The following is a 21,475-nucleotide window of genomic DNA, read 5'->3' as shown; positions in this document are numbered from 1 at the left end:
CTGCTGGCCTCCCCTGTGAAGTACTGTCATACCTGGTGTCTCACACTGAGTTACAGTATTTGGGTATTAGCGTAGCTGTTCTGTGGAGGGGAGCACCACCCAGACACCAGCCCAGGCCCTCACCACCCTGCAGGGGAGGCAGACCACCCATCCTGTGTCCTCAGAGCTGGGGCTCACTGCTCAGGCCCCTGGAGGCCATGCTGGGAGCCACACTCAGATGACACGGTCTGAACCAGCCCTGCTGGTGGTCAGTCAGTTGCTCTGATTCCTCTGTGGAGTGAGGAGCTTGAAAGCAGATGGGCTGGCATCAAGGACAAGGCTGTGATCACGTGTCTTTTGGCTGTAACTCAGTGGGTCAGAGGATCTTCTGGACAGATCTGGTGGGGACAGCATTAAGTGGCTACATATGGACACATAGGAATGGGTCTGTGGTGACAGGTATGTTCCCTCATGCCGATTTTCATCTTGTCCTTACAAAATAACACAGAATGAAACAAAACCAGGGGCCATTACCATCCTACAGCGGGGATAACTGTCCCCCTAATGGAAAGGATCAAGGAGTATGAGGTGCTTAGCGATGGAAAATGCACGTTCATCTCCTGTGGAGTTAGTCACACTGTCAGCCAGTGACCATTATGTGATGGTCATCTGCCTCTACAAATAATACTTCGGAGCACTGAAAGCAGAGTTCCCTGATGGAGACAATTATGCCAGTTGGAGAATGAATTACCATGGTGTGCAAGTCGGATGGCTGTGAGCTGAGGCCTAGGAATAGCTGCAGTGTGACCTGGATACACATGTTGAATGGTTTCCTCTCTTTGGGGATGAGATCAGATTGTCCACTGGTCACCGTGATTGGAAGGCATCTGTACCAGACGGATGGGAGCACCGGCCGGCTTTTGGCAAGTCAGATGGTGGCTGTTTGGAGGGGGAAAGCTGAGTCCACGATTGCTCTGCAGGGTGACTTGAATCAGCCACAGTCCTTGGCTGTAGATCCCCTAGATGGTTGAGTCCGGGCATCCACATGCCTCGTCACGGTCTTTGTTATTCCTCTGGTTCTGCTTTGCTTGCACTGATTCAGCGCAGACCCAGGAGGGGGACACGTACCTTACTGCAGATGCCTGGTGACATGGGCCACCTGCACACATAGTAATTTTAAAAACTTCTGCAAAAAGTCTTTTATTTTTATAAAGTGAGGTATACGTATGCATACTCGATGGCCCACCGATACATATACATGAGTTAAAATAGTTATTTCTAGATGATACCATTTCTTAATTTGAAGTATGATTGACATACATTATGTTAGGTCCAGGTCTGAACTCTCTTTGCTGAAGTAAGTGCTCCTGTTAATGGAGAACTTGTGTGGATTGAAATGACAGGAGGAGGCAGCGTGGAGGTGGGGATAATGTCTCATCCACAGTAAGGTGCTTGAGAGGGGGGAGGGAACTGTGGGGGGGACATAGCCTCTGCAGCCAGGACCTCCCTCTGTCAAGGTCCATGGACATGGGGACAGCACGTCCTCCTTGTCAGAGCCCAGCCTGCACCGGGATGGTGGTGTGTGCATCACATGGGCGAGTCAGAGCAGATCTCTGGCTCCCAGGCTGGATACCCCCTCTGCATCTGTCCCATTTCAGTCCCTTCACCCGGGAACCTGTTACCCTGGGCTCAGCATTGGGCAGCGGCTTCTAATGCCTCCGGGGGCCAAGAATAGGTCTGAGGCCACATCTTCCTCTGGGATTCACCTACTTCCCAGCCCAGGAGGGTTGGCAGATTCCCTGGCTGTCGTCCAGGCCTAGGGACTGTTGTATTCCTCAGCTTCCTGTACAGCTGTCATGGTAATTTGTCACCAAATGATGACTAAGCAGTACCATAGAATTTCAAGGAACCCTTCCTGTACTCTCACAGTTATGCCAAAGGAATACAGTAAGTTAACTATTGAGGGAAAAAAAATTGGAGCACCTGTCAGTGTTCTGGGAATGAACTGAGGGTATTTCCATGAGGCAGAACCTCACCCTCCAGCTGCCTGTCATGATGCACCTGGGTTAAGGTACTGGGCTGAAGTGGAGGGGCCCCTGGCAGCCGGGTAGAGAGAATGTGATGGCAGGAAAGGTCCCAGTGGTCAGGGATGGGGTTGCCAGTCTAGAAGGCACCGGCAGCACTGTGTGCGTGCTGCGGTGTTATGCTGGTGTGAACTGTCCTGAGCCTTGGATAAATCTCACCCCATGAATCTCCCCATCACCCAAGGTGGTGTCCCAGCTAACTCAGCTGCAGGGCCCCTCTGGGGCTGCTGTGCTTGACAATGAAGCTTCTGGTCTGAAAGGGAGACATGCACAGCACGGCCCACAGATAGAGGACAGAAGGTACTGGACTGTTTTCAGAGAGGACTTGAGCAGCCTTAGGGACTGAGGGTCTGTAGTGTTCTCCTGCAGGGATCTCCCCGTTCTCCTGTAGAGGGTCACATGCACGCGGTGCCCCAGTTCCAGGTGGTGTGTGATGAAGCTGTAATGACTAAATGGCAACATTCGTTCCTGTACTATTGTGAATGACTCAGTGATGCCAGTGACATCTCGCTGTCTCCTTCCAGGTGATGCAGGAAGCGGTGAAGCCCTGGTCCTCCGTCCTCATGTGGACGCTGCCCGTGACCCAGGGGCAGCGGTCACTGCCCGGTGGGATTCCTGCCTGCAGGCGCCGGCCTCAGCTGTCCCACTGAGGAGGCTGCATCTCAGGTCCTCGTGGTAACTACCGTTATGGCCCAGGTAGTGTGATTTCATTTCTCCATGTCCAGTTATAAAAAAGGTTGGGGCTCTTTCCCTGGGAACATTCTTCAAAGACAACCTCAGTGTTAGTATCCCTGTGGGCTGAGTGCTGCCATGACCATGTGATGGGGCTGTGATGTGAAAACCACTGCTATCTCCGTTCCCTTAAGGAATGTTTAGTGCATGAGAACAAGTGAGGGGGTAGCAAGAGGGGTTCCCCTTTGTCTGGGGTGTAGGCCCCTTGCTGACGGTGAGGGCTTTTCTGTAAATCACAGAAGGGGGAGGTGCTAACCAGCAAGTCCCTCCTCACTTCCGCCATGCAGAGGACTTGTGCTTTAGAATGCCAAGTTGGCAAAATAAGATCAAACTGACACTGATGTCAGTTACTCCCCCCAGAACTTAAGAGCAAGTCTCATATAAAGGGAGGCCTTTGTAACAGAGGAGTAAATCTCCAAAACACATGGATTCATGGAATTTGAGCCCCAGAAGCTCACAGAAGGGAGAGAAATAACTGAAGACAAGACACTCAAATTCTGAGTTTCATATTTTAATGTTTCATAGCTTTGTACATTACTTTGTACATTACTGTTAGAGTAAGGAGAAGAACTGGCCTTCAGAGAATGAGTGGCTGGCAGTATCCCCTAACAAGACGTGACCAGCCACAGGGAAGAGCACATCCTGTTCAGACTGAGAAATCATCTGAACCTCTCTTCCTAGGCAGAGGACTCATAGGGAGTGCTTGGCAGGACAGCCAACATGGGGTGTTCCAGATGGCAGCCGGCTGCAGGTCATGATTCTGCAGCTGAGTGGATGGTGACTATGCGGGTGCATAGCTCTGATCATTGACTGTGTCTCACAGTTGGAGGAACAGCCCAGCCAGTCCATAATCTAACACACATTTGTGAACCAGTGTTGCTATGACTTGGGGGAGCTTTTCTTATTTGCTTGTTCTTAAACATCAACATGCTGAATTCCATGCTGCCCGAGATCCTGGCTTTCATACAAGGTGCTCTGCTGTAGAGGACACTGGGGCACGGCACAGACAGAACTGGGCCAGGAATTGTTAGTAGCTGCAACCCCTTACATGTAAATGGGGACAGGACCTGGCTTAGGTGCCTAAGTACACGTGAAAGCACCAGGTGAATCTGAACCATTCTACATTGCTGGGTATTTCTAGTCTTCAAAGAGAGTGCTCTGAAACACAGTGCTCTGATGTGTTCTTTCTGGCTAGTCTAGATTTCAAAAAACTGGGAAGTACTGTTTAAAATAATCTGCCTCCTGATATTTCTAAACACTGATCAGTTGGGCTGGCCGCATGTAAGTGCAAAAACCAGTCATCAGGTCGTAGCCCAGAGATATTCGTTTGGTAGGTATATGGGGAGACCTCTGCCATCTATTTTAAGAATCCCAGACAGTGTTCAAAATCACTGCCCATCATCACTACTACCTGTCAATTGCCTGGACTGCATGCCATTCTCTCATACCCTGATTTTCCTGCTTTGTATATCTGGGCATACCTTAGACCTGCCTTAGTTTCGAGAGGCATACAACTGTTTGTATTTACCTTGAAGAGTCTTCCCAGAACACATCTCATTTGCATTCTTGTTATAGAACTGGAGGTTGTTTTCATACTGAGCAAGTGGTCTTGATATAAAACATCTCTTGTGTTAATAACCATTTTCTGTATTTCAGCCCGTTCAGTAGTGCTTGGCGCACAGCAAGGCAGAGGTGGTCTACTGGAAACACCGATTCCCTTCCTGAAAGAAGATTGTGGATTTAAGCCTTTATAGTAAACTTAGTCCACAAGGTAAGCAACCTTGCACCCTTGCAATGCACCCTTGCAATGAATGTGGCCAGCCAGGGCCACCTGAATTTCCCTGCGCAGGGGATGCCTGTCTGGCAGCATCTCTGTGCTCCCTTTTGGGGGAAGCATGCGGCAGGCGAGGGTCTCCAGATGGCCTCATGCTCCTGCTTTATGCAGCTGCAGTCTTGTGCTCCAGATGATGCAGGGGGGCTAAAGAACGGGGCTCTGCTTTCAGGCCGTTACTGCAGCCTGAGTCACAATATTATGCAAACCAAATCCCCTTTTGGCTCTCAAGTGGGACTTAGTGTCACATGATGTTACCCAATCTTTGAAACGTGGGATGCAAGGGGAGGGCTTAGCTGTGTGTTTGTGTGTGTGTGGGGGGGGTGAGGGTACGTTCGTTAAGGAAATGCTGTGCCATTGCTTTGTGTTGGAAAGCAAGGCTAAGTTTGCTTTATAAACTCCTGCGGTTGGTTTTCTGGAGAAAAACCTTTGGAATTCTCCAGTGTGACCAATGGCCTGTGGCATAGCTGAGGGCCCCAAGAAAGGGTCCTGTTTCTGTGAGCGAGGTGTGCTCTGCACTGTCTGTGTGCCACTCCCACATTACTGGGGGTTCTCAGAAAATAAAACCTCCCTAGAAGTGAAAGCCTGGGAGAATGGAGGTAAGCTCTAAATGGCTGCCTTACTCAGACTGCTAGAGGGCAATAGAGCCTGATTCCTAAGGCCCTTGGAGCTGTGATGGTGTGAGAGGTTCCCCTCTTCTGCATTCCTGGTCCCTAAGTCACGCTCATCCCTGGATCCCCACCACTCGGTGCCTGCTCACTAAGAATAAGAGCTTTGTACCCTGTACATCTGTGTTATGACCCTGTTCTTGGCTGTTTCAATTTCAGGAGGTTCTTCTGCAAATAAGCTGAATTACCATTTTGGTTTTTTTGCAGGGGAGATGTCCAGGTAGTAAGAGCTGCTCAGAGACAGCGTGGGACCCACAGGGATACTCAGACCAGGTACTGAGGCTGTCCCACCCTCTGCACTGCCACGGGCCTGTGAGGACGACCAGAAATGTGTCTCCATGGGGCAGGTATGTGAGTATGTGAAGGTCGTGCCGACTGATGGAGCTCATCTCCTGGGCTGTGTTATTCCCACTGTTATTCCCACTGGAACCCAGACCACCCTGCCATGCAGCCCCAGCCCCACAGAGGGCTTGCTCTCACTAGCCTCTCTCTGGGCTCCTCATGGACAGCTCGCATGCCCTATGGTTGGTATTAGAGCAGCACTGGAACATTGGGCTTGGAAGGGAGCCCTGGTGTAGCCTGGATTTGGCATTGATTTAAGGTGAGCTGGGAAAGGGGGTTTGTAAACCATTTGGCCTGTCTTGATTCCACCTTGTATTTTCCACCTTGTATTGCAGTGTGTTAAGGAATAAAAGAGAATGAGCACACTGGCTGGCCCTGTCAAAAAAAAAAAAAAAAACCAAAAAAACCACAAGAACTGTGAGCGTGAGATGCTTTGTAAGAATAAGAAATTGTTTGTGATCTTCACATAGTCTCTTAAAACTGTGTTTTCCTGATTTCAAATCATAGATGCTAGTTTTTAGTCCGGCACCAGGGATAATGCCTGTCAACTTTATGGTGTACATCCTTCCAGGATTTTTGGTGGAACTGTTTTAGAACTGCCTTTTCTATTTACTATGACACAAGCACTTTCACATGTTACTAATTAATCTTTTACAAGTTACTGACCCATAGTTGGTCTAGTGCTCTATTCATCTAGTGCTCTATTCATGGACATTGTTTTATTTCAGTGTTTTCCCCCCTGCTGTAAATGGCACTGTGGTGAGCATTCTTACAGGTACATTGTTAGGTGCCCTCTCTGGTTTCCTTCGGCAGTTTCTTCCAGGGAGGTGGCTGAATCCCAAGAGTATGAACCTTTTAAATTATTTTAAGTCATTCTGCAAAACTGCCCTCCAAAAGGTGTATCAATTTATATGACCACAAGCAATATAAGAAAAGCACCAGTTTCAGTGTGTTTTTGACAGGACAGTACTGCAAACTTTGCCAGTTGCATTAGCACACAAACAAAAAGTGTATTGTTTTAATTTGAATTTCTTTGACTTGTAGTGAGTTTTAGTATTTTCCCATGTATGTATGCACCAATTTTAATTTTATGAATTTCTAGTTCATGTCCTTTTCCAGTTTTTTTCATGGTGCATTCTGATCTAGGCCATCCTGAAATCCACGTGAGGGGTGACAATTCCAGGCTACGCAGGCTGTGGGAGCCTTGGACCCTCTCTGTCTACCACTGGTTTCTCAAGTCACACACACAGACATGCATGTATGCACACGTGCACATATGACCCTTTCCTCTCCTGAGGTCCAGGTTCTCCTGGCCCTGGAACCCACCCTCGGTGGCTGGGGGTGAGCCGTCACTGTGGGCCATCCATGCTTGTTGATGGCACATCACAACTGGCATGCCCTCCTTCATCATTACTCTGCTCGCGTCCCCTCCCTCGGGGCCATACTCACCTAGGCATGTTCTCCCTCAGCTCTGTTCCTCTCTGTGTCCTCCAGGACCCTACTGTCCACAGCAGGGCTTCTGTCTGCCTCTGATCCTATGTTTAGCCACCCCACACTGGCCCCTCTACTTCTCAACAAATTCAGACTTTTCCTTGACATTGTTCTAGGGATCATCCGGAGTTGCTTCTGTTTCTTTTCTTTCTTTTGGAAACATGTTTAAAGAGCAAATGACATGTTGACCTTAGGTGCGCCCTACAGGCCAGTGTCACAGAGGTAGCCTTGCTGTGAAGGCCAGCAACGCGATGTTCCCGTGCTGGTGATGCGGTCCCTGGGCCTGTGAGGCCCTCCGCTGGCCCGGAGAGTCACAGCAGAATCGGGGCGGCCCTGCCGCAGCAGGCACCAACCTTGTACTCGCACTCCCTCCACAGGGCTCCTGCTCCACGACGTGACCATGGCCAGGTTGCAGGAGATGCGGTTCCCCAAGGAGAAGCTCCTGCTCCGGGGCCCTGGAGCTGGTGATTCACCCCTTCAGGGACCTAGGGCGGAGGATGCCACCTCGTGGCCAAGAAGAAGACAGTGTGCCTTCCCCCCCCAAGGGGAGAGGGAAAGAAACCCTTATGATTAGCACGTATGATGTGGGAGGGGGGTCACTCGGAGGGCTGTACAACACAGAGAAGACAAGTAGTGATTCTACAGTGTCTTACTATGCTCATGGACAGTGAGTGCAATGGGGAATCTGGGGGCATCTTCTTGATGTGGGGGTCTAATAAACATAATGTTACTCATGTAGTTATAGAATAATGATAAAAAACAAATAAATAAATACATAATAGAATGCACTGGCCCAGTTTATAAAAGACATGTGCACCCCTTTGTCTATCACAGCACTATTAACAATAGCCAAGCTAAGTGTCCATCAGAAGATTAACAGTGTAATATTATTCTACCAGATGAAGGAAACAAATCCTACCATTTATAACAACGTGGATGGAGCTAGAGGGTATTATGCTCAGTGAAATAAGCAAGGCAGAGAAGGACAAGTATAAAATGACTTCACTAACCTCCCAGAAGGAGAATCAAGAAAAACTGAATGAGAAAAACAGCAACAGATTCACAGAAACCAAGAATGGACTAACAGTTATCAAAGGGAAAGGGACTGTGGTGGATAGTTGGGAATGGAGGAAAAATTATCCTTAATTTTTATCACTTAAAGGGTGTCAGATGATTGGCTATGGAGGTATACTTTTCTAATAATATTCCTTTCTCTTAAAAAAAAAGCAGTTCCTGTGTGGTGACCTCCAATGAGTTCTACGCAATGGTGTAAAGTGTGGACAAAGGGTCTGTTTGTGTTTATACAGAGGATCAAAGCCTAAATTGGCTACCCAGAAAATGCACTGAGATACGATATGAAGAACTTCCAACATCAGCACTCTTTGGAAGAGTCATACCAGAAGATGATCATCAGAAAACCTCAACAAAAATCCAGGCGATGCTGCAGTTGTAGCTGCATCCATCCCACCGGTTCCCTGGACTTGCCATTGGAATGAAGAAAGGAGATATCTAAGCTGGCCTGTGCTTTCAGTAAAACAACAAATTTGACTGGATCTATACTGTTGGAACTCAACCAAGAATTAGGAGAAGTGCAAGTTGTAGCACTCCAAAATCTTACACTTCAGACTATCTACTATTAAAAGAACATATGGGATGTGAACAGTTCCCAGGAATGGGTTCTTTTAATTTGTCTGATTTCTCTCAGACTGTTCAAGTACAGTTGGACAATATCCATCATATCACAGACAAATTTTCACAAATGCCTAGGGTGCCTAACTGGTTTTCTTGGCTTCACTGGAGATGGCTGGTAATTATAGATCTGCTTTGGTTATGTAACTGTATTCCTATTATGTTAATGTGTGTGCGCGATTTAATTAGTAGTTTAAAACCTATACATGCTTAAGTTACTCTACAAGAAGATATGTCAAAGAAACAATCAATCCTCCCATGTTTTCTTCTGTCTGCTACCTCTACAGCTTTTCTTCTTCCTTCCTAATTACAACCCTTAAATAGAATTCATGCCTCATATCGAATTTACCATGTATCATAATTCCTCCAAGTGGTAAAGATACCTCAAGACAAATGCTGGGCATAGAAGCCACAGGGCATAAATCTGCAAGGAAGTAAAAAGCTAACCTTTTTAAACAATATGGCTTCTCTCTCACTTACCATCTTTACATCTCCCTGTATGGCCCCAGAAGATGACTGGTTAACCAGAGACAGGTAAGATTCCTCAAGGGAGGAACAACCTAAGACAGGCACAGTCACAGGGGGCCATCAGGTGAGAAATTGGGGATCAACAGAGGTGAGGCTTAGAACCTCACGCCCCATTTTTAGAGAAATCTTCTGCATCCATGGATGTATTATTGCCCTTGTCTAGCTTGGATTAACACATAGTCTACAGGCACACACCTGATCATCTACATTTGCTCTCTTACAACACTAAACTGTTTTCTACCTTTATCTTGCATCCACTTACCACTTCAGCATTTTATTAAAAATAAAAATAATAATAATAATAAAGGGAGAAATGTGGGATCCACATATAAATCAAGTATAAAAATCAAACGAATATTCATATTTGACCTGATTGTTTATAGTTCATAATGCGTGATCAAAACCGAAAGTTTCTGTGATGACTGCCCTTGCACTGTTCACCATGTAAGAACTTGTACACTATGTAAGAATTTGTTCCCCATGTAAGAACTTGTTTGTTATGCTTCAGAAGATTGGAGACTGACGAGAATTAGGCTTGGGGTGGATTAATGATTGTGTATTGAGCATTGACTCCCCTATACAGAATTTTATTGTTGTTAACAACAATTTGATCAATAAATTTGAGAGACGCCCTCTCAAAGAAAAAGAAAAAAACTATATATATTATTTTAAAAAGTAAAACATCCCATATGTAATTTCACCTCAAGGAGATTAACACTGTCCTTATTTTTTCCAGTTTGGTTTTTTTATTTTTAAAAATAATAAAAATTAGATTCATACTTAATTGGAATGAAATTTTAGAAATATAAAAACTGAAAGAACTGGTACACTAGGCATGATGCACCACATCATTTATAGATTTTCTATTGATTTAAAAAATTTTATGAACATTTTCCCAGGTCTTATTATTTAAAAAAAAATAGTCTCCAAAAACTGCATGAGTTTATTTTTGAAAGTACCTGAAGATTTAGGTAGTCCTAAGTGCTTATAAAACTTTAACTTTTGAATGATGGATCATGTTGTGTATGACTTCAAAGGAACAATTATAGTAGCAGACTATGGTCCCTGGAAAGTGAAGGAACAGTTATAAATATAGCAAACTTTGGGATATCAGTGTCAGTAAAGGTTTCTCCCAATAGGAATATATATATATTTTATATATAATGATACATAGTTTAGAAAGAGATTTATTCTAAGTAACTGGTTCATGTAATTGTGGGGGCTGGGAAGTTTTAAGTCTGGAGGACAGGCCAGGAGGCTGGAAACTCAGGCAGGATTTGTAAGTTATGGCACTGAGGTAGAGGAAATGGAGTTCTGGGCCCAAGTAAGTCACTCAACCACCTCTGAAACCATTGCTTACACTGACAGTCTGCAACCAGACAATTCAATTCCAAAGTCCCAGAGCTTGACTTACAGTAAATAGCATAAGAATAATCTAGAACTAAAAGAAGAGCTGAAGTCAAGTGTTCCATCCTGGTTCTACTACTGAATCTGAGTCGATTTAAACAGACTTAATTCAATACTTCTCATGTTCAAAGGCCAAAACTCCATATTAAAATCAATGAACACTAATCATGATGAAACTTTTAAGGGACAGGTTAATTCTTGTGCTCAGCAGCATAAAAAGATAAAAATCCTCCCAATTTATTTTATAGCCCTGTAGCCACACTTTTAGCCTTCCAGAACGCTGTTGCCATGTCACTGTCTTCACTGCTATCTGAGTTTGTAGCAAATCAGATCCTCTGTAATTTCTTGTTGTTTTTAACAATATACCACAGAAAGAAAACTTCAAATAATCTATTTTATGAAATGTGTGAAAAAATGTCCTGTATAAACAACCATTATTAGCAAGTTAAGTGTAAAGCTTACCTGCTCAGGTGCTGGCGCAGAAAAGGCAGAAGTGGAACCATTCAGGGATGAGATGTCTGGGCAGGTCTGGAAAACATGGAGGGCAGACAAGAGAGTTTAGGGCACGGGCAGGAGTATGATGGAGAGGCTGCACCATGAAGTCTAAGACGCAGAGGAAGGGAGGTGAAGAGAGGTGGGGCTGGCGGGCACGGAGGAGAGTCGGAGTTTACGGGTCAGAGTCACTCTACAGCAGGCAGGGTCTTCACCAGAAGGCAGAGAATGTTCAAGACATGCTTTTGGGGAATGGGGAGGGCAATGACCTCATCTCATGACCTGAGAAATAACAACAATGATAATTATGATGATGGAGTGTTAACAGCTGCCATTTCTGGAGAGACCTTCCTATATACCAAGCTATGTGCTAAACATTTTATATATCTTATTCTCATTTAACAATGGTGTGAGAAAATGAGCAGCTTCTTGGGCCTGGAGGAGACCTCATGTCTTCGGTGGGGAGCTAGTCATGGTGAAGGTGGGGAAAGAGTTGGGGGAGAGGTCTGTAGACCTGAGGGGTTTGCAGATAATGGGGAGTACCAGAGAGTAGACTGGAAGCACTTGGGTGGAAGGGGGCTGGCAGGGGAGTCGCACAGAGCAGTACAGGGACGACAACATTGGAGAAGGTGAACAACCAGCAAGAACATCATAATCCCAAGCAGTGACGACAGGGAAACAGGCTTGGGGCATTCAAACTTGATCACTGGTGGGGCTGATGGATTCTAATTAGGAGGAAAACAAAAGACACTGAAAGAGCAAATGCTAAATCACTAACCCAGTTAGGAAGCTGGGGTACGGGGACTGGAAAGAGGGCAGAAGGCAGAGAAGGGGCCCCTTCAGGGTGTGGTGAGGCAAAATGGAGAAAAGGGGCTAGAGCCTGCAATGACACTCAGGCCACAGGGTGAGCCAGGGCCCTGCTGGCCCTCCAGGGAGCTGGCATCACCGAATGGACATATTTGTATTCTGTCTCTCGTGAGTTCAGGCTTCCGGAGGATCTTGAGCTACTTTGTCCTTGCATGTTATCAACAAATATGTATGGAGCCCCTACAATGTGCTGTGAGGTGCCATGGGGGTATAACAATGTGGAAGGACACAAATCCCTAATAACATCTTGAAGTCCATAATTGCCCTTGTTGTTCTTAAAGGTAGATGTTGACTATATCACACCCAGAATACAAAACTGAGAATGAGAATTCAGAGTGGAGAGAACCAGCAAAAACAGTTGTTCCCAGAATGTAAAGTGAGTCAGCAAAAAAAGTTTCCACTATGTGACATCATTCCTGTAGACGGAGATTATGGCAACTTTAGACGGTTTTATTAAAAATATGATGATGGAGTTGGGGAGCAGGGAAGGGAGGAAGGGAGGAAGGAAAGAAAGGAAACAAGGCTGATCCCTCAGCAGTGTAAACCTCCAACAGTGAACTGCTGCTCTGTTCTACCTGACTACTTCACTACAGCCATTGACTGTGCTTCCTTTAATTTTATAATACTGAGAAGCAGAAGTTTTCTAAAGACAGCCTTCAGTGGTTAAACTCACTGTTGTAGCAATTCCTTCTGCTAAGGAGCAAAACTAATGGAAGCTCTTCTGTGTTTGCAGTGAAAATAGGGAAGGAGCATTCACATGCAGTGTGGGATTAGAGCTTAGGAACAGATGCAGGGGAGGTCAGCTGTCTTGATTCTCCTGCTGAATATTTACAAGCTGAGACTGGCTGCAGGTGCCAGGAGGTGGCCTCCCAGTACCTTGACCATTGCAAACAAGGAGCAGAGCACTCTTCCCCCATGATCTGACTATGGCTCAATGGCTCCCTCAGAAACAGCAAAGGGCACTGTTCTGTGGAAAATGCAGGCTCTCCTCAGAAGGGGTTTCGTTACCATAGGTATATATTGTACCCCTGCAAAGTGCCGACCAGATGGGGGCAGGTCTGTGATAACAGCAAACTGTCCCATTTTTCACAGGGTCATCGGCCAGATCTGGGTTTGAACATCAAGAGCACAGATCATATAGTCTCCTACCCCAGGAGCTGAGTCACTACCTACAAGGATCATCTGCCTAATATCTTCAGAATATGTGTTCTAAGTGGAAGGACTTCCTCACATGGTCTCCGCCCTTATACGCATGCCCACCATGGAGCAGAATTCCACAGTTTGATAACTTCCAAAAAGGGATATCACTCCACAGTGCTATTTATATTCAGTTTTATAAATAAATAAATTTAATTTCATGGAGACAGAAAAAGGATCTATGTTGCTAATTTGCTGCACAGAAACTGAATCACAAACCCCTTTGGTCATGTTTATCGTTTCAAAATCCCCTTTCCTCCTGACTCTGGGATCCATCTGCCTTCCTCTCCCTCCACACAGCTTTAAAAAAAAATTGCTGCTAAAGCCAGTCAGCTCTCCCTCTCAGACTGTATTTCCCACTCAACAAAACCAAAGCTTAGGAGTTGACTTGGAAAGTAAGCTGAGATCATCTGATCACACACACTAAGATGTCTCGGCATACCCAGAAATAGCTTGCCATGACACTTACCCAGCCCCTTTACAACAAACATGGGAGTTAATGACCATCAGTTTCATTTATTGAGCACTTATTATGTGCCAGACACATACTAAGTGTTTCACTTTTATTATATTAAATGTTCAGTCTTCCAAGGTAGATACTATTATGCCAGTTTACAAACAAGGAAGCCAATTCAGAAACCAAATAAACGGAAGTCATGAGTTGAAAGAACCAGGATCGGCTCCAAAGCTTCACCTGTAAAAAACCTCTGTTGCTTTTTGACAGCAGACGTCGACCGGATAGCTGGCCAGGGGGAGGTGGGTATACAGTTCAGAGTGGTGTGATGTTCACCCACCTGTGAAGGGGGGAATCCCAGCCATAGCTGCATTTATAGAATTACACACCAGAGAAACTCTCAGACAGATCATTGAGTTGTAGGATTCACAGGGAATTTAAAGACTGTTCATTCATTCAGGCCCAGTAAGATACTTATTTACCACCCCGCCCCAAATCATAACTTGCTAGCGACAGAATCAGGATAAGAACCTGGTCTCTTGAGTCTTTTTTCAGTAGCCCTTCTAGTAAACTAGCGTTACCCAAGTCTTTATGCTGGGGCACTAACATAATGGAGAATTTGTTACAATTGCTAATTAAGCCCAAATCAATTGTACCCTCCTGTCTACTAAGGTAAAGTCATAATTCTTACCTCTGAGGAAATAAACTACATTTCTCTCCCTGCTCCTATAGAAACTAACTGGGGACAGGGAAAAAAGAAAAGGTGACACTTGGAATACTTGAACCATTTTTTAACAAAGCACATTAATAAATCTTCAGTTATGCAAAGTATGAACTGTGAGGGAGGATGAGTGCTAGAGCACAAATGAAATGCTCTTTATAATAATAAAATACAAGGAACTTTTGTCACATCTTGGAAGAGGAGAAGCAGGAGAGAAAGCTGAATAACAAGATGAAACACTGAGATCCAAGTTGGTAGACATGGACAAGAGAATTTCTGGACACCAGGAAGCCAATATTCGATTTTAGATTATTTTCTAAGTAGCACTGCAATGTATGCTCCCACGCACATACTTCAGTCAACAGTAAAATCTACCACACACAGTTGTAGATACTCGACCCTACAAGTTGCCTTTTGTTGACTCTTACAATTGAATTTTGGGAGAAAAGAAGCAGTCATGCCTCAAGTTTGAATGAATGTTGGATTAGAAATAAACAACCCTAAATTATTTAATGGAGAGGTAATTAGGAGACAAGATTTGCAGAAATAGGAAAAGAACAAAAGGCAATCTTAGCTAGAATTCAAGAGTGTGGAGGCTCCTGGTGACACCTAGATTATAGAAGAATCTTCTACATTTCTTCTTCCCTCTTAATTCTCTCTAAAGAGACCAAAGGCAAGGAAATATCCCCAAAGTTTTCTTCTAAAAGCTTTATGATTCCAGGTATTACATCTTTTGATGTCTTTTGAGTTGATACATTTTGAGATTATTTTTCTATGTTGTAAGATAAGGGTCCAAGTTCATTCTCTGGCATGTGGATCCCAGTTTTCTCAAAAGTAGTCATTGGCGATACTATTTTATTCATTGTGCATTCTTAGGGCCTTTGTCAAAAATTTTCCCGTTCACAATGGGTCTTCCAAAATATTCCTCAGGATTTCTAAGTGTGCTTTCATTGGTAATCTGAATATACCCTTACTTCTAGGAGGGTAGGTTCACGTCTCTTTTCCAAGTGCCTAAAAGGGGACATGGGACTTACACCATACAAGCAAAGCCCACGTGCTCTACAACCCCTCTGCCCCCCTTGCACCCAGGCCACTCCCCGCCTGCCGCCTCTCTCCTCTGGATCACCACTCCGCTGGCTCTGAAGGGCTAAGGCAGGCCTCTTGGCCTGCACCCTCTCCTATCCAGAGCACACCCATCACCTGGGGAAGGGGAGGATATAGGGGCAGGTTGGTAGAAAAGCTGGCCCAGGGAAACACAGGGCATCTCTGCATTTTGTCGAAGTGTATTGTCCTGCTCCATTAGGTCAAACTGGCTAAACTTTTTCATTCATAGGATTTCCTCTCAGGGCTCCTATACTTCTTCCCTTCAATTCTAGTTTCCTTTGGGGACATAGTCTAGCAGAAGTATCTACATATACATTGATTTCCAATGTCCGTACAGAGTTTCTGCTCTGCCAGGTGCACCAAGAATTATGCCTGGACATGGCTGTCAGTGACAGTAAAGAACGTTCCCAATGTTCTATGACAGTTGAGAGGCAGGTCTATCTGGGGCATTGCAACTGACCTTGAGGCCAGAGGTCACAGGTACTGAGGTTCCTTGCCTCTGGCCTGGATAAAAATGCCTTTTTACATGCAAATAACAACCTTTGTATAGTTCTCATCTCAAAGTATATGTTCAGTCCTATTTAGTATATCGTTCTGCTATTTTCACATAAAATCCTAAGCTAAAGAATTCCTCCTATTTTTCTATGCCCGAGCTTGAACTGGATGGACGTCAAGGCTAGGCTCCCAGACTTTAGGAGCCCAAGTGGGCAGCATCCTTGGGTTAATGAGGCTCACTTTGTCAGGGGATGAAGTGCTGTCCCAGGTCCAGGTGGGAAAGGTCATGAGCAAAGAGAGACATCGACTGTCGGGAATGAGGGAACGAGGAAAAGACGGGTCATGAAATGGTCACAGTTCTCTCATAATCTGCCAACAGATATGGACAAGAAAAGGATGTAATTAAGAAAACTAAAAGTTAACCATTTTCTTCACCATAGAAATGTTTTTTCTTAACCTTTTTTTTGGACATACAATGTAGAATGATCCAAAAACTTATAAAGCAAACACCTAAGGAACCTAAATAGGTGCTTTCTATACAGGCAGCATCTGGGCCTTGAGCTGGACTGTGGAGCTGGTAGGGGGACAGAGGCAAAGGGTTTACAGTATGTAAATGTGCGGTGGTGAGGGTCTGGGGTCAGCAGGAGGAGGTGGGGATGAAGGCTTTGGGGTACATATCTTCCAAGGTCTGAAAGCCATTCAGCAGTGAGCCATGCAGCCAAGAGCAGGGGACCAAGAGCAGCGGGTCTGTGCTCCTGTGCTGCCATCTTATGAGCAATGGGACTCTGAGCAGGGCACTGAACCCACTGAGCTGCCCTTTCATCACCTGTAAGCCAGGGTAACCATACCGCCTCTTGCTGTTTCAGGATGGTTGTCAAAATAAATAACTGAATTTGCTTAAGCCCTCTGAAAACTGAAATAGTATTAAACTTAAATTCTATTGCCTATTCTTATTTTCTCCTTAAGTAATATCCTGTTGTTTAATATTGTATAAGGATGACTTTTAGAATCTGATGATAGTTCATTGTTTGGGGGAATTGGGATAGATTTTGGGGGATTTTGTCAACCTCTCAAAACGTCTGGTGAGTACTAGCTGAGTAGCAGCCCTGGTGACAGTTTGTGAAAATCAGAACAGCTGTCAGGATGGATGTCCGGCTTTGAACTGTTCAACCTACTACAAACCCAGCTCTAGCCTAGCCTAGAAAGAGCACTTCTTGCTCTTTGACATTACAGCATTTTGTTTTTTTAAAAACCATCATGGGACACTTCTGGTTGGTTTTTCCACTGAAGAGCTGTTTGTTCTTATTCCATCAGGGGCACTGGATTTGAGTTCCCACAGTCTCTGATCCCAGCTCACCACTTGGGCCATCATTTTGTTAGATTTAACATGACCCTTAGTCATAGTCCCAATGTTACAATTAAATAGGGTGTGTATCCATATACGAAAAAGAAGCACTGAAACTCAAACTTGTTTTAATATTCCAGAATAAGTTAGTGAAACATGTATAGTTTTAGCGTAGCTATCTGGACTAAGATTTAGAGTAGCTTCCATGGGTTTCCATCGCAGTGTAGCTGAGAGCAAGAGCAGCCGTGTCAGACAGGTTCAGAGTCAAGCAGAGCAGACTAGGGGTGAAATGTTGCTATGTATCTTTTGATTATTTTTCAGAGTGCAAACCCAGGGCAAAATAAGTACATTCTCTTCTTCTCAGAAAAGTAGAACCATATTTTATAATGTGTTTAGAAATCTACAGTTTTCACTTAATTTATAATGAATATTTCTATATTACTAAATATTAATCTGCACTTATAATGTCTGCATAGTATTTTATTGGCTACATGCAGGCAGCCCCCTGTTTACTTAGATTGCTTTACACTATTTTCTTTTATGAATTCTGCAATTAATGAGTTTGTAGATACTATTAGTGCTTATTTCTGAATATCTCACTAGTATTACAGAGAGATAGAGGAATCTTTACAAAAAATATGAATACTTTTAAAAGTTTTTCATAATACTGCAAAATAACTTCCAGAAAGATTGTCAAGGAAGGAGAGAGAACATTATTTTTGTACTGATGAAAGTGACCTAGGTGGGAGAAAACATGGTAGAAAATCTGGCAGAAAGGGAAGACTGTCTTTGAGGAGAAGGGAGGAAATGGGATTTTGGGCACAGACAGGTGGGGAGTGGGGAGGGTGGTGGGGTGAGTGTGACTTAAGTAGGAAGAGGAAGAATTTATCTCTGGTAGGAAGCAAGAAGGTAGAGTATGTGGGGGAAGACTCTAGAAGGTTGACAATGTGGTGGTGGGAGCCAAGAATTTCTGATTGCTTCAAATTTCTTGGACAAGTAGGAAAAACGGTCATGAGTTTGAGTGTCGAGGAGGTATTGAAGGATCGAGATGAGAAGATGTAAAATACAGTTGATTCTCATTATTTTTGGATTTCATATCTGTAAATGCACCTATATGCTAAAATTAATTTGTAACTCCCAAACCAAATCAGTGCTTTCTTGGTCATTTGCAGACATGTACATGCTTACAGCTGCAAAAAAATCTAACTCGCCAACGTGCATGTTGCCAGCTGAGACTGAGCAAGATGATACTCTGACTTTTTGTTTCCATTCTGATTCTATAAACAAGTCTTTTTCATTGTCTATTTAATTCCACATCTTTTTAGAATTTTTGTGCTTTGATTGGTGATTTTGCATTTAAAATACGCCCCCCCCCCACCCATCCAAGCATAGTGCTAAAGTGTGTTGTATGTTGTTCCTCAGTGCAAGAAGGCTGTGACATGCCCTATGGAGAAAATGTGTGTTAGAGAAGCTCCATTCAGGCATGAGTTGCAGTGTTGTTGCCTAGTGAGTTCAATGCTAATGAACCAATAATATATGTTAAATAAAATTTCTTTAAACAGAAACACACACATAAAACTAGACTGTATGTTAATTTGTTTACAAAAATGTGGCCAAGAGCTCAAAGGAAACTAACTCTGTATTTCCCCTAGAGCACTGGTTTAGTATTCACCAACTCACTGTGTGTGATCACTTCACAGAACACGACTGCAGCAAATAATAAGAATCAACTGCACTTGCCTAGAAGAACAGGAGAGTGAATGAACAAGGGAAGTACAATGCAATTGTTGGGCAAATCATAAAATAATGGTCCACCTGACTTTTAAGATCATAAATTTAAAGTAGAATCAACTAGTGTGATTGGGGTTTTGCTCCAGCTACATTAGATGAGCAGATATCGGTATGAAGTATGTAAAAAGTTGGCTTTGTCTTGTTTAAGACAGATTCTTACTTCAATGTTGTAAAAATACTCTTATCTAGAGGTTTTAAGTTTTACTTCACATAGTTGAGTTTTTTAAACACCTAGAATCAATGTTATGTATGATGTGAGACAGGGTCTATGATGGACTGCCTTTGCCTAGAGATGAGTAATGCCACCTCTATCCCTTAGGTTTCTATACAGGTGTGTCTTTTCACGAGCTCTCCTTGGTCGCACTGAGCAATGTTTCTGTACTTATATCCAATTAAAGAGTCTTTTAATTACTACAGACTTGTAATATGATAAGATTTGAGAGCTGTTAGGTCAAGTCATATTTTTTACAATATTATAAGTTTTGAGGTCTGGTAGGTCAAGTCATATTTCTTCTAGTTAGATATTTTTGTTTTTTTGTTTTCTACATACATTTTGGAATAAATTATCAAATCCTTCTAAAAATATACCAGCTTGGATTTTGACAAGCATTACAAATAATGTATAGGTAAATTGGTTGAGATTGATATCTTTAAAATATTTAAACATCTAAAATATAATAATACTGATATCTTTACAACACTATTATATGTTTCAATTTATTTGACTCATCTTTAATGTCTTTTACATTTTAAAATGCACTCTTGAGGTCTTGTAGTTTGTAAAATTATTCTTACTTTTTTTGAATTGACTTTAAATTGGTTTCATTTAAGAGTACAACTTCTACCTTGTGTTATAGAGATTATATTTAGAAATGAAATTGATTCTTGCATATTAATTTTGTATCTCAAACTTGGTAAAGTGTATTGTTGACTATCCTACTTTATAGATTATTTTGGGTTTTCTTTAAAGACAGTGTGGCACCACAGCTTTATAATCCCAATTGCAAACCCTGGAGTTCAAAGATTATCTGTGCTTTAACTTGAAAATTCTCCCTCTGCTCCCAGATGTAGACACCTTTGCAACTGACTAGAGGAACCCTTTTTGTCGTCTCACTGTTAGTATTGCACTAAGTGCTCTTACCCTCCATGCGGCCCTTGGCTTGTCATTTTAATGGCTCACTGGGCAGCTGTTGTAAAGGGAGTCTTTCCAAAAACACCAAGATCAGAGCTTGAATTCAAGATAAGCTCAAAGAAAATTGAATAATGTGAGGCTTTTAGCTCTTACTGAATGTCACCCTTTTTAAGGTTGAAAGTCAAAGCTTTGAAAAGTAGGCACCTTGTGAAATAACAAAGTTGTATCAACTCTACTTTGGTTTCTTTGGAGGGGTAAAGGGTCCAGTTTCATTTGATCTCTTTATTAGAGGAACTGATAGCTAGATATTTAAAGCCACTGGGCTACTTTCAATTTTAAAAATCTATATCTAATGGTCTAATATTAAAATGGCAGAAATATTTTTATGCACTTCCCTTTCTGCCATGAGTTTTCATGGATGGCTCAGGCTGGCCAACCATGTACATGTGTCTCTCCATCTTCACTTTGAAGAGTTCTGCCACAGTGATAGGAGAGGAAATCTGAGCACTCATGGAGGCTGTTATCCTGCCAGGGGTCTCTGGGGTAGAAAGAACGAGAATGCCTTCCTGCGCCTCTACACACTGAGGGAGTAGAGAGAGGGGGAGTACCCGTGATTTGGAGACAGCACTGCCTTTCTGGCCGCAAGTCTTTTCTGGACACAGCAGGAACTGACCCAATTCGTGATTCTCTGATTTTCCACTGAGCTTTTCTGGATTTTCCCTTTTCTTCATACAGAGACCATCTCTTTTGATTCCTAGGAAGCGGGCTGTTTGGTGGAAGAAAACTGAGTAACGTCCCCCTTTAAAGAGCATTTTAAGCAACTAATATTTGTAGTGCTGTCATTTTCTTCATTAAAAATGGACTTTGTCTAATATTAGGAAAAAGAATTCTAATGATTTTCAAATATTCCCTATCATTATCCAATAAATACATTATCTGATTTCCAGTAACTCATCCATTAGCATTAGGTGAGATTTCATAGATAGATAAACCAGTGCTCACAAAAGGCCAGGGTCCTTTCTTTGAACTCCTAAAGCACTGGGTCGTCAGGTCCCTTTACCAGCCCTGATCCGACCTGCATCATCTCCAGACTCTCAACTGTGGTTCCTCTTTCCTGCATCATGGT

The 21,475-nt window shown here is 43.5% G+C and overlaps 1 long non-coding RNA gene across 1 annotated transcript in view; it reads right to left on the bottom strand.

The window, feature by feature from the left end:
• The window catches only part of LOC140848117 (uncharacterized), a 146,775-nt gene that overhangs the window by 31,408 nt on the left and 93,892 nt on the right, over positions 1-21,475 (bottom strand). Inside the window, exon 3 of the long non-coding RNA XR_012128663.1 lies at positions 11,214-11,279. This is a non-coding gene — a long non-coding RNA (uncharacterized lncRNA). The remainder of the gene's footprint in view (positions 1-11,213; positions 11,280-21,475) is intronic.

The sequence above is a fragment of the Manis javanica genome, chromosome 1 (genome assembly GCF_040802235.1).
Source record: "Manis javanica isolate MJ-LG chromosome 1, MJ_LKY, whole genome shotgun sequence".
Classification (NCBI taxonomy): Eukaryota; Metazoa; Chordata; class Mammalia; order Pholidota; family Manidae; genus Manis; species Manis javanica.
This window is presented reverse-complemented; position numbering and strand designations above follow the sequence as displayed.